Below are 13,199 nucleotides of genomic sequence, written 5' to 3'. Positions count from 1 at the left end.
AGAATTCACTTGTGAATCCATCAGGCCCTGGCGATTTTTTCTTAGGGAGTTCTTTGATGGCTTGTTCAATTTCTTTTTCTGATATGGGATTATTTAGGTATTCTATTTCTTCTGCTGTTAATCTAGGCAGTTTATATTTTTGTAAATATTCGTCCATATCTCCTAAATTGTTATATTTATTGCCATATAATTGAGCAAACTTTCTCAGAAGGGTTAGATAAGAGTTTTAAATCCCAATGGATAGTATAGCTACTCTTCCCTCTCCGGGTTGATTACACTGAGAGTAAGGTTTGATTATTACCTCTTTATGCTCTCTTCCTCTCCTTCTTATAATAGTATTTGTCCCCTCTCCTTCCCATGCTCTATTTGTGTATAATAGAATATCCTATTTTTCTTATTCACTCAAGTTTCTCTTGGTGTCCCCTACTATTCACCCCCTCTTTCCCACCCCCCATGTCATCTTAGATTATTTAGTGTTCCACCCTCACCCTGTGAATTATTTTTCTGATTACTATAATAGTGAATATTATAATAGTGAATAGAGTTCACTACAGAGAATTATACAACACATTTCTCTACATAGGAATACAGATAATTAGATCTCACTGAGGCCCTTAAAATGGCAAATTTAAAAATTATAAGTTTTCTTTCTTTCCCCTCTGTATCTTATTTACCTTTTCATGTTTCTCTCGATTTTTGTGGTTGGATATCAAACTTTCCATTTAGCCCTGGTCTTTTCTGTGCAAATACCTGGAATTCTTCAATTTTGTTGAATGCCCATACTTTCCTCTGGAAATATATAGTCAATTTTGATGGGTAGTTGATCCATGGTTGCAGGCCCAGCTCTCTTGCCTTTCTGAATATCGTATTCCAAGCCTTGCGATCTTTTAGCGTGGAGGCTGCCAGATCCTGTGTGATCCTGATTGGTGCTCCTTGATATTTGAATTGTTTCTTTCTGGCTTCTTGTAAGATTTTTTCTTTTGCTTGGAAACTCTTGAATTTGGCAATTATATTTCTGGGTGTTTTCTTTTCTTGATCGAATGTTGCAGGTGTTCTATGAATCCTTTCAATGTCTATATTGCCGTCTTGTTGTAGGACTTCAGGGCAATTTTGCTGAATTATTTCTGTTAGTATGGAGTCCAGGTTTCTATTAATTTCTCTTTTCTGGAAGACCAATTATTCTCAAATTGTCTCTTCTAGACCGGTTTTCTTGGTCTGTCACTCTCTCATTGAGATATTTCATGTTTCCTTCTATTTTTTCAGACTTTTGACTTTGTTTTATTTGTTCTTGTTGTCTTGAGAGATCATTAGCTTCTACTTGCTCAATTCCAGCCTTTAGGGATTGGTTTTCAGCTATAATCTTTCGGTTTTCGGCTATGATCTTCTGATTTTCGGCTGCAATCTTCTGGTTTTCGGCTGTAATCTTCTGGTTTTCAGCCATAATCTTCTGGTTTTCGGCCATAATCTTCTGGTTTTCGGCCATAATCTTCTGGTATTCCTTTTCAATCTGGTCATTTCTGGTGTTCAATTTGCTCATCAGTTCATTTGGTTTCTGAGCCTCACTTTCCAATTGCAAGATTTTACCTTTTAAACAGTTATTTTTTGCCACATCTCTTCCATTTTCCTCAAAATCTCAGTTTTGAACTCTTCCATAGCTTGTGAGGAGTTTTCCTTATTTGAGGAGGGTCCGGATGCTTGTTTGTTCTCTTCCTCTGCTCGGTTGTCTGGATTTTCTCTGTGTAAAAGTTGTCGAGTGTTAAAGACTTCTTTTTCTTGTTGTTAATCTTTCTCTTCTGAACTTCCTGAGACTGGGTAGCCATCGTTAGCCCAGCAGCTTCTCAGGTTTATCCTCGTGTTCAGGGTCTGTCCACGGTCAAGCCCCCTGGTGGACCCCCTTGTTTGATCCTCTACTGGAGGTTTCTTTATAAGTCTCAGGGCGCTGCTTCCACAGTCGTATACCCGTCTGCACTGGTTCCGCACTCAGGGTTTCAGAGCTTTAGCTCGTGGCTGTGTCTCCCTCCACCCACGCCTCTGCCCATGCCTGCGCTCTGAGCCCGTGTTCTGCGCCCTGTGTCCACTCTTGGCGTCCTGCTCTCGTGCTCAGATTTTGTGTGCATTCTTTAACTTATTGGGGTCCTAATCTTGCTGCTCTCAGGAACAGGCCCCGGAGCTGCCAATGACTCAATGGGTGCCCCAAACTTGCTCTATTTCTTTTTAGCTGGCTTCGGCCCTATAGGTGTTGTGTGTGGAGGGGGTGGGGGTGGGGTGGTTGCTCGGCCCGCGATTTAGTGAGAGCTGTTTCACCCCTTTATAGCATGGAAATGCCTCGATTCCACGTACCTTCCACACTGTGCCCTGTTGTGGGGTTCCATCCGTTCGTCTGGACTTGGTTTTATGTCCCCTTGAGGAGTTTTGTGTGTTTCTGTCAGGAGAGATTAAGAGCTGCTTCTTACTCTGCCGCCATCTTAACCCGGAACCCCTCTGATTCATTTTGTTCATATATGTTCTAATTTCATTTTCAGAAAACATTTTTAATACATAATTAGAAATTGGAGAAAATGACAATGTTTCCTTCTGTTAGCTATTTAAAAACAAATAGTTTCTTGTTTGGTCTGTGAAAATGAGGACATTTCAGGAAAATTTATTGACTCCAGGATAATGGATTTAATTATTTTATTATTATTATTTCTTAATAATAAGAATTTATTATTATGATTTTAAACCCTTGCCTTCTGGCTTAGAATTGATACTAAATATTGGTTCCAAGGCAGCATAGAGGTAAGGCTGTGGCAATTGGGGTTAAGTGACTTGCCCACTGTCATCCAGCTAGGAAGTGTCAGAAGCCAAATTTGGGCCCAGAACTTCCTGTGTCCTGGTCTGTCTCTCTATCCACTGAACCACCTAACCAGGAGGAACTTCTTATTGATACTGTGAAAAATGAAAACTGGTTTGAACCCTTTTTATATACTATCCCATCACTCTTATATAGAGGAGAAATCACACAGGGACATGCAGTGAGCAGTAAGCTGGGATTAGCTAGGTGACCTGTTATATGGTTGTGTACTTTTTCTTTCTTGGATTCACTTTTCACTATTTAGTAAACAGTTATAAATTAATATGTAATTCAGAGAATTTTAATCCTAATAAAACTTGATAAGAAAACTTTTTCATGAGCATAGAGAAGGTATATTTTACAGCAGAATATTTTCTGCAATTGAAATAATATTTGTACAGTTAGATTACTACTAATATGGGATTCATGGGGTTAGGAAGATCTGACTTCAAATTCAGCATTAAATAATTTTTAGCTGTTTGATCATTTAACCTTTATTTGTCTCAGTTTCCTCATTTGTAAAATGGAGATAATAATAGTACTAATAATTCCACCTCCTAGGGTTGTTTTGAAAATAAGATGAGTAATATTTGTAAAGTGCTTTGCTAATCTTAAAGCACTATATCAACACAAGTTTTTTTCATAAAGGAGGCAAAGTTTTCATTGGCAGAATACTTCAGAGACACATGCTTTAACCATCCTTTAAAAAGTGAGTAGATGAAATGACTACTTGTATTTAAAACATATACTAAGAAAGGATTTCTAGAGCTATTGAAATAATTGAATTTGTTCTAGGTAACCAAAAAACCAAAACCTTACCTACCAGAACCTCACAGAAGAGTGGTAAGGACTAGGCAAAGTGCTAGAGGCCAGATTTGAACCAAGGACCTCCTTTTTCTAGGATTGGATCTCAATCCACTGAGTCACTTACCTGTCCCTTAGGGAACTTCTCTCATCCACAAGATTAGGAGATTAGTTGCTACTATACATTGTGAATATTAGCAGTGGAGAGAAGTGATTTTATTACTCTGACAATAAAGCTTAATTATATACATAATCCAATATGTTTGTGTACAAACATATAAAAATGGCATTGTAAGACCATATTCTACTTTACTTTTAGTTGACTAGGTCATAGAAAATTTAATCTCTTTTTCTTGGTTATTTACTTGGAAAATTTGAACATCACCATTTCTTAGAGAAGTTTAATTGATATAAAAAGAAGTTGCCACAGTTAAGGATAACAAAGGAGCTAGGAAAGCAGCCAACATTAGATCTTGCCAGCTAGAGAGAAACAGCCCCAGGCAACACTGGTTTTCTGTGAATGCTCATTTACAAAACATTATGGAGGTTTAGCATGGAAGATTATGAGCAGTGTTACAGAATACTGAAAAAAGGAAAATGAGCTTGCAGAGAGTTTGATAGATAACCCAGCTGATTCAGATCAATCACATGATGAAACTATGGAAGCACAACTAGTAGACATGAAATGGGACAGATCTACCAGTTTTTCTACAATGATCTAGCTTTATCTGCCTTTCCAACATTAATTGTTCCCATGGTTTCCTTTCCTAATTTGCATGGAGTGAAGTTGAAAGCTCTTTTAATTGCATTTTCTAGTGATTTTTATTCATTAAAATTATATATCATTAAAGAAAAAAGATCTTGGCTGGCTTTAACTCTGTTAACCTGAATGTTTTTTGATAGTTAACTTGTTGAAGAAGGGAAGGAAAAAATGAAGGAAGGGAAGGAGAGAGGAAGGGAGTAAAGGAGGAAGGAAGAAAGAATCTTGAAGCATTTTTTCAAAATGCACATAAGGTCAAAGACCTAATAACTCTGAGCAGCAAAATGAGCCATCATAACTCCAAAGGATTCATGATATAAAATGCCCTCCATTTCCAAATAGATAACGGCCTCAGATTGCCTATTAAAGCATGTTTTTGCCTTTATTTATTTTACTTACTTTCCCCCTCACAATATGACTAATGCAGAAATGTATTTTGTATGACTGTATATGTATAATGAATATCATATTTCTTGCTTTTTCAATGGCTAGAGGGATGGTGTGGGGGAGAGAGATAGAGAGAGAGAAAGAGAGACAGAGAAAGAAAGACAGAGACAGAGACACAGAGAGAAAGAGAGATTGACTACAAAACTATAGATAAAACTTAAAAATTCACAGTTGGCGTGTGTGTCTACAAGGTTCTGTTAAATGCAGAATAAGTACAAATCAATTTCAGAAGAGGAAAACTTAAAATGAGCCTTGAAAGGAACTAGGGCTTCCAAAAGGTGGAGATGAAGAGGAACATGAAGGACTTGTGAAAAGATGAAGACAATCATGTTAATGTTTTCAGTACATTAATACAAAGGAAGTTATACATTTAAGATTTGTTTAAAAAGAAAAGAATTTTATGAATAATAGATACTGTGAAAGGGAGGTGTGTTTTGGGGAGAGGATAAGATGGGTTCACTAGGGCCAGTATCAGGATGTTAACTATGGGTTGGAAGCCAACAGGAAGCCAATAGCAATTCTGACCAGAGCAGAGCTTGGTTTGAGAATGCACAGAGACCACTCAGTAAAATGGGGAAAGTTGTTTAATTAAAGAGGAAAGGTTAAAGGGAGTGGGATAACCCCTAAAGCTAAATTTCTAACTAAAACTCCCAAATATCTAATATCCCCTCAAGGAGAATCTTCACAGAATTGTTGTCTACACTACTCCTCTCTTTACTTACTAGGAAATCCCCAGTCCCTGCTCTTGATAAGCTGCACTAACCCCCTTACCCCTTTGTTGGTATTGAGGTACTGGTCTGTGTAAGCTTGGCAGGGCCCAGATTAGGTCTGGAATTCAAAAGGACCCAAACCTGGTCTCACAGTCACTACAGACAATTGGTTCAGGAACACTAGGTTCTTCTCCAATGAAATATAGCACACAAGATAGCAGGTTAGGATAGGAATAAGGATAGTATCAGCCACTAAGAAAAAGCAGCTACCCTCTCCAGGTACCTCCAGAGAGAGATAGCTAACCTCCTCAGTTCCAATCTAACCCTTCCCTCAAAATTCCAGAATCTTTCCCTGTTGATCTCATGCTCTTTCTTCTGTATCTGTTCCTTGTAGACCATCCTCACATGCTATAACTCTCTCTTACTTTTAACAGGGAGCAGAGCTAGTGATATTGAAGCAAGCCTATCTTCCAGCTGATGGTACAAATGCAGCAATTTGCTTTCCTTGAATGTTATACTTTTAAGGTCTCTGTTTAAAATTTGTGAAAATTGCCTTGGTGAATCCCAGAAACCTTGAGGCAAATGAGTCCAGGTCCATCGTATCTTTTCCCACATAAAAGCAAAGATCTTTTGAGAATCCTGAAGAATAGGAATTGAAAAAAAAGCTGAGCATGTCTACCACAGTGAAATGTCTTGCCTGGCTTGGAATAGAAGAAATTATAGCAGTTAGACTTGGTACAACAAGATGAGTTTTGATCACATAATCATTGACAGCCCTTAAATCCTATATAAAATGATATACAGGCCTGCCATTATCATCTAGCTTTGACTTTTTAATAGGAAGAATAGGAGTATTAAATTCTGAGAAGCAAGGAATTAAGACCCCTTATTGGATTAGGGATTCTGTTATTGGTCTAATTTCCGCAATTGCTTCTTTGGTCAAGGGATATTGAGGTACACAAGGAACTGGTTCTCCCTTAGTCCTCACCCGGACTGTAGTAGCAGATTTTAACAATCCCACATCTGTAGAAGACTTTGACCAGAGATCCTTAGGGATGTCATCAGGCATGGGAAACCAACCTGAGTCACCCTCTGTACTCACTGAATCTAAGAAAAGCTTTGGAAAGGCTTTCAAAGATTCTTCTGGAAGATGTAATGAAATTTCACCAGTTTGAGCACATTGCTCAATTGAGATCATTGCCTTCAGTTTACACAAAAAATCTCTTCCTAAGAGATTCATTGGACAATCTAGCATACAAAGAAAAGCATGCTTTATGGATAATGGACCTAAAGTAATCATTTTTGGTTGCATTTTGCTACTCTTTGTGGTTTTCCAGTAGCTCCCACTACTTCCGTTGTACCAATAGCTCTACAATTTTGAGGAGGAGTTTGTAACCCCAATTTACTAGCTTCTGTGTCACCAATTTAATAGCCTCCGTGTCAACAAGAAGATCATAAATCTGGCCTCTGATAGTCACAGACACATGTGATTCTGTGCTATTTGGTGGTTGGAATGTTTCCAACACTGGAGTTAACACAGTGACATCAGTATAAATCTCAGTCATCTCCTATCCATCCAAACACACATCTTCTTGAATTGCATGAATTTTCCAGGATTTTACATCTTTATCACATTTCTTAGATTTACCACTACTTTAATTGATCCCCTCAACCTCTACATTAGTTCCATTGTTCACATTTACAATAACATTTTTTTTATCCATTTTACATTCTCATTGTTTTCCATTATTACACAATCCTTAGAATTTTCAGCTATTTTTACATCAAAAATTTCTTGTTTCCCATTCATTAACATTAATTACATTTCCTTTTGTTTTAATTAAATTATCAACCAACTCATTAGTGTTATCCTCATAAATCCAATATCATTACACTTAAATCCATTTTGCATTGATTCGCCCAACACTTAAGAACTCCAGGTACACTTTCCTAATGAACATGCACCTTTGTTCTGATCTCCCTTCTGAAAACCAGATCCAACTACCTGGCTAAACTTTGGTCTAGCTTTAGAATTTATCCAATCCTGTACTGTTGTTAAATTAGGTGCTTGGACCCCTTGACAGCAAGCATTTGGACAACCATTTGCATTACCCTGTCCTTGATATTGATATCTATTTCCATTATTAAAATGTTTATTATTCTACCCAAAATAATTTTGTCTCCACCAATTATTAAATCCTTTATTTCTTTGTAATTGTCTAGAGCAAGGGTCGGCAACCTTTTTGGCCATGAGAGCCATAAATGCCATATTTTTTAAAATGTAATTTCGTGAGAGCCATACAGTGCTCACAGTGCATGCTCCTGTAACAGTGCGTGCTCCTGTAACAGTGCCTGAAAAAAAAATTGACTTTATGGCTCCTGCAGAAAGAGCCATATGTTGTGGACCCCTGGTCTAGAGAATTATCCCCTATAGTGACAATCCCTAACAAAATGACCCAAATGATTGCACAAAAAACATCTAGGAGCTTCAGATCTTCTTTTCCTAGGCACATATTGATTTTTAGGCTGTACAGATCTCAAAGCAGCCACTGCTTTTATCTCCTTAATTTCAGTTTCTTTTACTTTCTTATTTGCTTCCTGTAATTGTTTCTCTAAATCTTCAATTATACCATCTTTTTCATCTGCACTTTTATCCTTATCAGCCAAATAAACATAACAAGCTTTCTTTTTAAACTCTTCCAGATTTAATGTTTCCCAATCAGGGGAGTTACTTCTAAAATTTTTTTTTTACCACACTACATGCATTTTTTACAAACAATCTCCTTATTTGTGCAATTGTCTCCTCTGATAGTACATCAAGACCTAATTATATTTCAGCAGCATCTATCAATTTATCCAGGAATGTAGCAGGTGACTCTCCAATTTCCTACCTAATATGCTCAAATTTTGACCTGCTGTCAGATATTTTTGCATTTGCCTTCTTATATAATAGATTCTCTTGCTTGTTTTAAAATTATATAATTATCAACCGAATTGAATTCAAGCTCCTCAAAAGTATCAGGCCATGCTGTTAATGCAAGATTTGTATGGGTTTCCTCTACAAACTGCTCTCTCTCTCTCTCTCTCCTAGTTAATAGTTCTTCCATAAGGACAGAGAAGTCAACAAAATCTGGGTCAAAGATTTTAATTGCCCATTTAAATTCGCAAATGACCTTATGGGGTTTGTTGAAAAACCTAGGTGTTCTCCTTTTAATTGAATCTAAGTCTGCAGAGGAAAATTGCTTGTGAGTTCTTAAATGAATTACCCCACTGTCTGGAGTAACATAGGCTAGGTCCCTTAAAGGAAACAAAGAAGCAGGTTTTGAGTTCAGTGCCTCAGTTTCCCTTTCCAGCCAATGATTTTTGATGTTCCAGCCTTCCCTTCTACTTGGTGACCAGTAGGAATAACATTGCCATTAACAAGACCAGTACAGTAACATTTCTCCATATTATCTAGTTTAGTTTGCAACAATATTATCAGTTATTTTGGTTCTGGATCTCTAAATGCACTAGATAATATTGCCTTGATCTTATTTACAACAACCACAAAAAAACAAACAAACAAAAAAACACTTAAATTTGTACCAAAAAAACAAACATTGTAAGGATGGGGGATGGGACAAAAAGAGCCAGAAGAAGGCCACTGGTGACAGTTGGTGATAGTTGAGACTACAGAGGAATTCAGGGTAATTCTCCGGTGGGAGGAGGAGGGGGAACATCTGGTGGAGGACTGAGAGAGGGAGGAGGAGAACATCTCAGCTCGAGTGCAGTGCTAAGGGCATCCTGAGGATCCTTCTTTGAAAATTAAAACCCCAATGCCCTGGTCAAAGTCATCCCATTGCATCTCACCCAGCAGGACTTCAATCATCAAGTCAGCTAAGTTTAGGACTCCATTTTGGAAGCGATCTCTTGGGCTTCTTTCCCCCATTACCCAGCCTTGCTGAGAGACCCTTTCCAGTCTGACTTGCAATTATAGAAAAGGATAGAAATAGAAACAGAAGGAGAAGGGACAAGGGGGGAGACACTTAGGAGTGGGAACCCCAAAGGTTCCCACCCAAGTGACAGACCCCATGGAAATAGAGAAGAGGGTACGCCAAATCCCTCTGCCCTTCACCCCATTCCTCAGTCCCTGAATTGTGATTAATAAAAGCCATTCATTAGTCAGATAGTGTTCCAGAGTACCCGAGAGATGAGGGGGAGGGGAATCACAGCTTGGTCTAGCTGCTTCCATCTTGGAGCCAGACCCCCCCCCCCCGCCCCACTGTGAAGTTGGCTGATCTTGGGGGAGGCTTGTGTGAACCTGCCCTCATTCAGAATTGGATTGGGGTCCCCCATACTTCCTCTTATAGGGAAGCCTTGCCTCTAACTCCTGTGGAGCAGCATGACCATCCAGGTCACCCAGTTTTGTGGTGACACTCCCTTGAAGTCTCGGGAGTGTATATTTGGCAAGAGGGGAGAGATAGAAGAGAGTCTCACCCTTATAGACTCTCTCTATCTCTCCTCTCTCATAACATTCATTGACTGACTCTCCTAATTCTTATAACATCAACAATGCCACCGGTATATATGAACACACTCTCTGCAAAGTCAATTTCGTTACAGTTTAAAAACATCCCAATCCAAAATTACATAACACCATTGTAGGACCATCCTCACATGCTATAACTCTCTCTTACTTATAACTATAGCAGTAGTTTCATGTTCAATTAATCTCAACTCAATATGGAAATGTCGATTTTACTTGAAGTTCTTTAAATTCAGAATAAAAAATAATTTTCATAATGATAGTAACTGCCAATTTAATTTCTTCCTAGAGACTGCCTTAGCTGGAGAAGATTACTGTTGAAAGAAGAAGATCCTTTTTATTTTCTATATATTCCCCTCTCATGGCTAAGGCTGGCTCAATTCAAGTCTGTGATTCTTCTTCATTGGCTATTGGAAGGAGTAGCTGTTCTAGTGTCAGTAAGTTGCACATAAGAAGGGGAAAATAAACATTAAATGATTAACTCTAAAAGGCTGAGCTTTAAAAGGAAAACTTAAGGATTCCTGGAAACAACTTCACATTCCATGATTCCTGTTTGTCCAGTGCTTCCAGGAACTTATTTTATTTTCATCAGAGATGAAGGACTTAGAAAATGAGGTCAAAGATGTTCAGTGTCCTTTAATAGACTATAGTAGCATAAGTCTTCTTCTAAAAGCTCTATCCACATGTCAACAAAGGAAATATGTTTAGTAACAGAATTTTTTTTTTACATTTTTTTAAACCCTTAATTTCGGTGCATTGTCTCATAGGTGGAAGAGTGGTATGGGTGGGCAATGGGGGTCAAGTGACTTGCCCAGGGTCACACAGCTGGGAAGTGGCTGAGGCCGGGTTTGAACCTAGGACCTCCTGTCTCTAGGCTAGTAACAGAATTTTTAAAGGCATTAAAAGGTAAAATTTTTAAAATTTTCCTAGAAAACTAGAAAAAAAATCAAAGATTTCATGTGTTACTCTGATGTCTCAACTTTGAAGAATATTCCCTCTTGTCAGACACTAACAAGGCAGATGCTTTTTCAGTACAAAAGATTGAGGAATGCTTTCTGGAAAATTAAATTTATAATCTAATAGAGCTACATCTGAAAGTGAACTCAGATGTGTCACATTGTCCAGATCCCTCATTTACAAATTCCTGGAGTGGGGAAAGTCCCCAACACTAAGGGAAAGGCCTTTTAATGAAGCTGGTCTTCTTAAATACCACAGCTACCATCAGCACCTTTAGCTTTGGATCCCATAAGAATGACAGACCCTAAAGTCCTTCCTGAGGAGGGGAGAAAGGAAAAGAATCCATTAGAGTTAGAGTCTAAGGACTTCAGTCTGTGGATTAATTTGAGGGTGTTTGTGATCTTATAAAGGGAAAATTGCATTTTAATGTCAGTAAATTCTGTGGTAATTCTATTTATTTAAAAACATTTTTAAAAGTAGACTGATAGATTTCACAAGACTAACAAAGGATGTATGAAAGTTTAAAAACCACTCACCTACAGGGCTATAGAGGCATTTGGGAAACTTTTCTAATTTTTTGTTATAAAACTTCAATGAAGAATAACTGTTTTAAGAATCTCCTGCTTATTATTAGCCATAAGACCTTTGGCAAGTAACAGCTCTAGGACTCATTCTCATCTATAAAATGAGATTTCTAATATCTAACATGTTTGGCTAAACAAATTGTAGGATATGATTGTGATGGAATACTTCTGTGTTATAAGATATGATGAGCATGTTAATTTAGTCATAACTTTCAGTTAGTCCAGTAATTCTTAAATTATCTCTACTGGATATATTTTCCAGATCAGTTAATTTTTCAATTAGATTCCATATTTTCTTCTATTTTTTCATTCTTTTGATTTGATTTTATTGTTTCTTCTTGTCTCATGAAGTCATTAGCCCAACTCTGATCTTTAAAAACTGAATTTCTTCCATGACCTTTCGAACCTCCTTTTCCATTTGGTCCATTCTACTTATCATGAAACTCATTTCTTTGGTGGATTTTTAATCCTCTTTTCCTGGTAAGTCAATTTTGTTTTTTAAAAGACTTTTTTCTTCATTGGGTTTTCATGCCTCTTTTTGAAGCAATTTTGCTTTTTAAGCTGTTATTTACTTTTTGCATTACTTTCATTTCTTTTTACCATTTTTCTTCAACCTGTCTTATTTGATTTTTAAATTTCTTTTTGACTTCTTCCAGAGCACGATACCAATTCCATTTTTTAAAAAGTTTTCCTTATAGTTGCTTGGATCTCACTATCCTTTGTTGGTTCTGCTCTTTGATTTCCCCCCCCACCCCACCCCGTAGATGTTTTTTGAGGGTTGTGATTATTTTGGTTCTTGTTGTTGTTGTTTGCTCATTTTTCCAGCCTTTTTTTTCTGTGTGGACTGGGAATTCTGCAAGCTTCTTGCTGATTCTCTTTCCTCTGCTGGTTTGCAGGATTAGGTATGGTAACTGACGCTTCACTGTACCCATGGAAGCTTAAAAGTGCCCAGCCATATGGCTCTCTGGACCTCTCTCTCTCTCTGCTTACCTTTCAAGTTGTGTTCAGTGGGAGAGCCCTTGCCTCCATCTTGCTATTGAATTAAGGATTCTGTCTTTTTGAAGCATTTTTTGAATATTGGTATGGAAGGATAGTCAGAATGCTTTCAGCTTTTGTTGCTAAGCTTCTATCTTGGCTCTACACTCCTGAGCATGTTAATTTAAACAAAACAAAACAAAATATGGAAAGACCACATGGGATTATGAAGAGTGAAATTAGCAGAATGAAGAAAACATTATGTACTACCACAGGAATATTGTGTGAAGAATGTCTTGGGTATGTCTACCCAATAGAAACTGCATCTTCTTTGTTTCTATTTATGTTATTTCTCTGGAGGTAGACATATATATTTATAGTCAAATGATGCCTTCTATAATGTGGGGAGGTAAGAGAGAGAGGGGAAGGTATCTAGGTATTTTAATGTAACTAACGGAAAAGTAAATAAATTCAACAACAACAACAATAAAAGAGATCTCCAAGGTACTTTTCAGCTGTAAATAGATGAGCCTCAGTATTATTGTAACTTGCATTTGGCAATGCCATCCTATTTTTTCTATGTCACTGCTTTGAAATGTCATAG

This window comes from Gracilinanus agilis, chromosome 6 (assembly GCF_016433145.1).
Source record: "Gracilinanus agilis isolate LMUSP501 chromosome 6, AgileGrace, whole genome shotgun sequence".
Taxonomy (NCBI): Eukaryota; Metazoa; Chordata; class Mammalia; order Didelphimorphia; family Didelphidae; genus Gracilinanus; species Gracilinanus agilis.
This window is presented reverse-complemented; position numbering follows the sequence as displayed.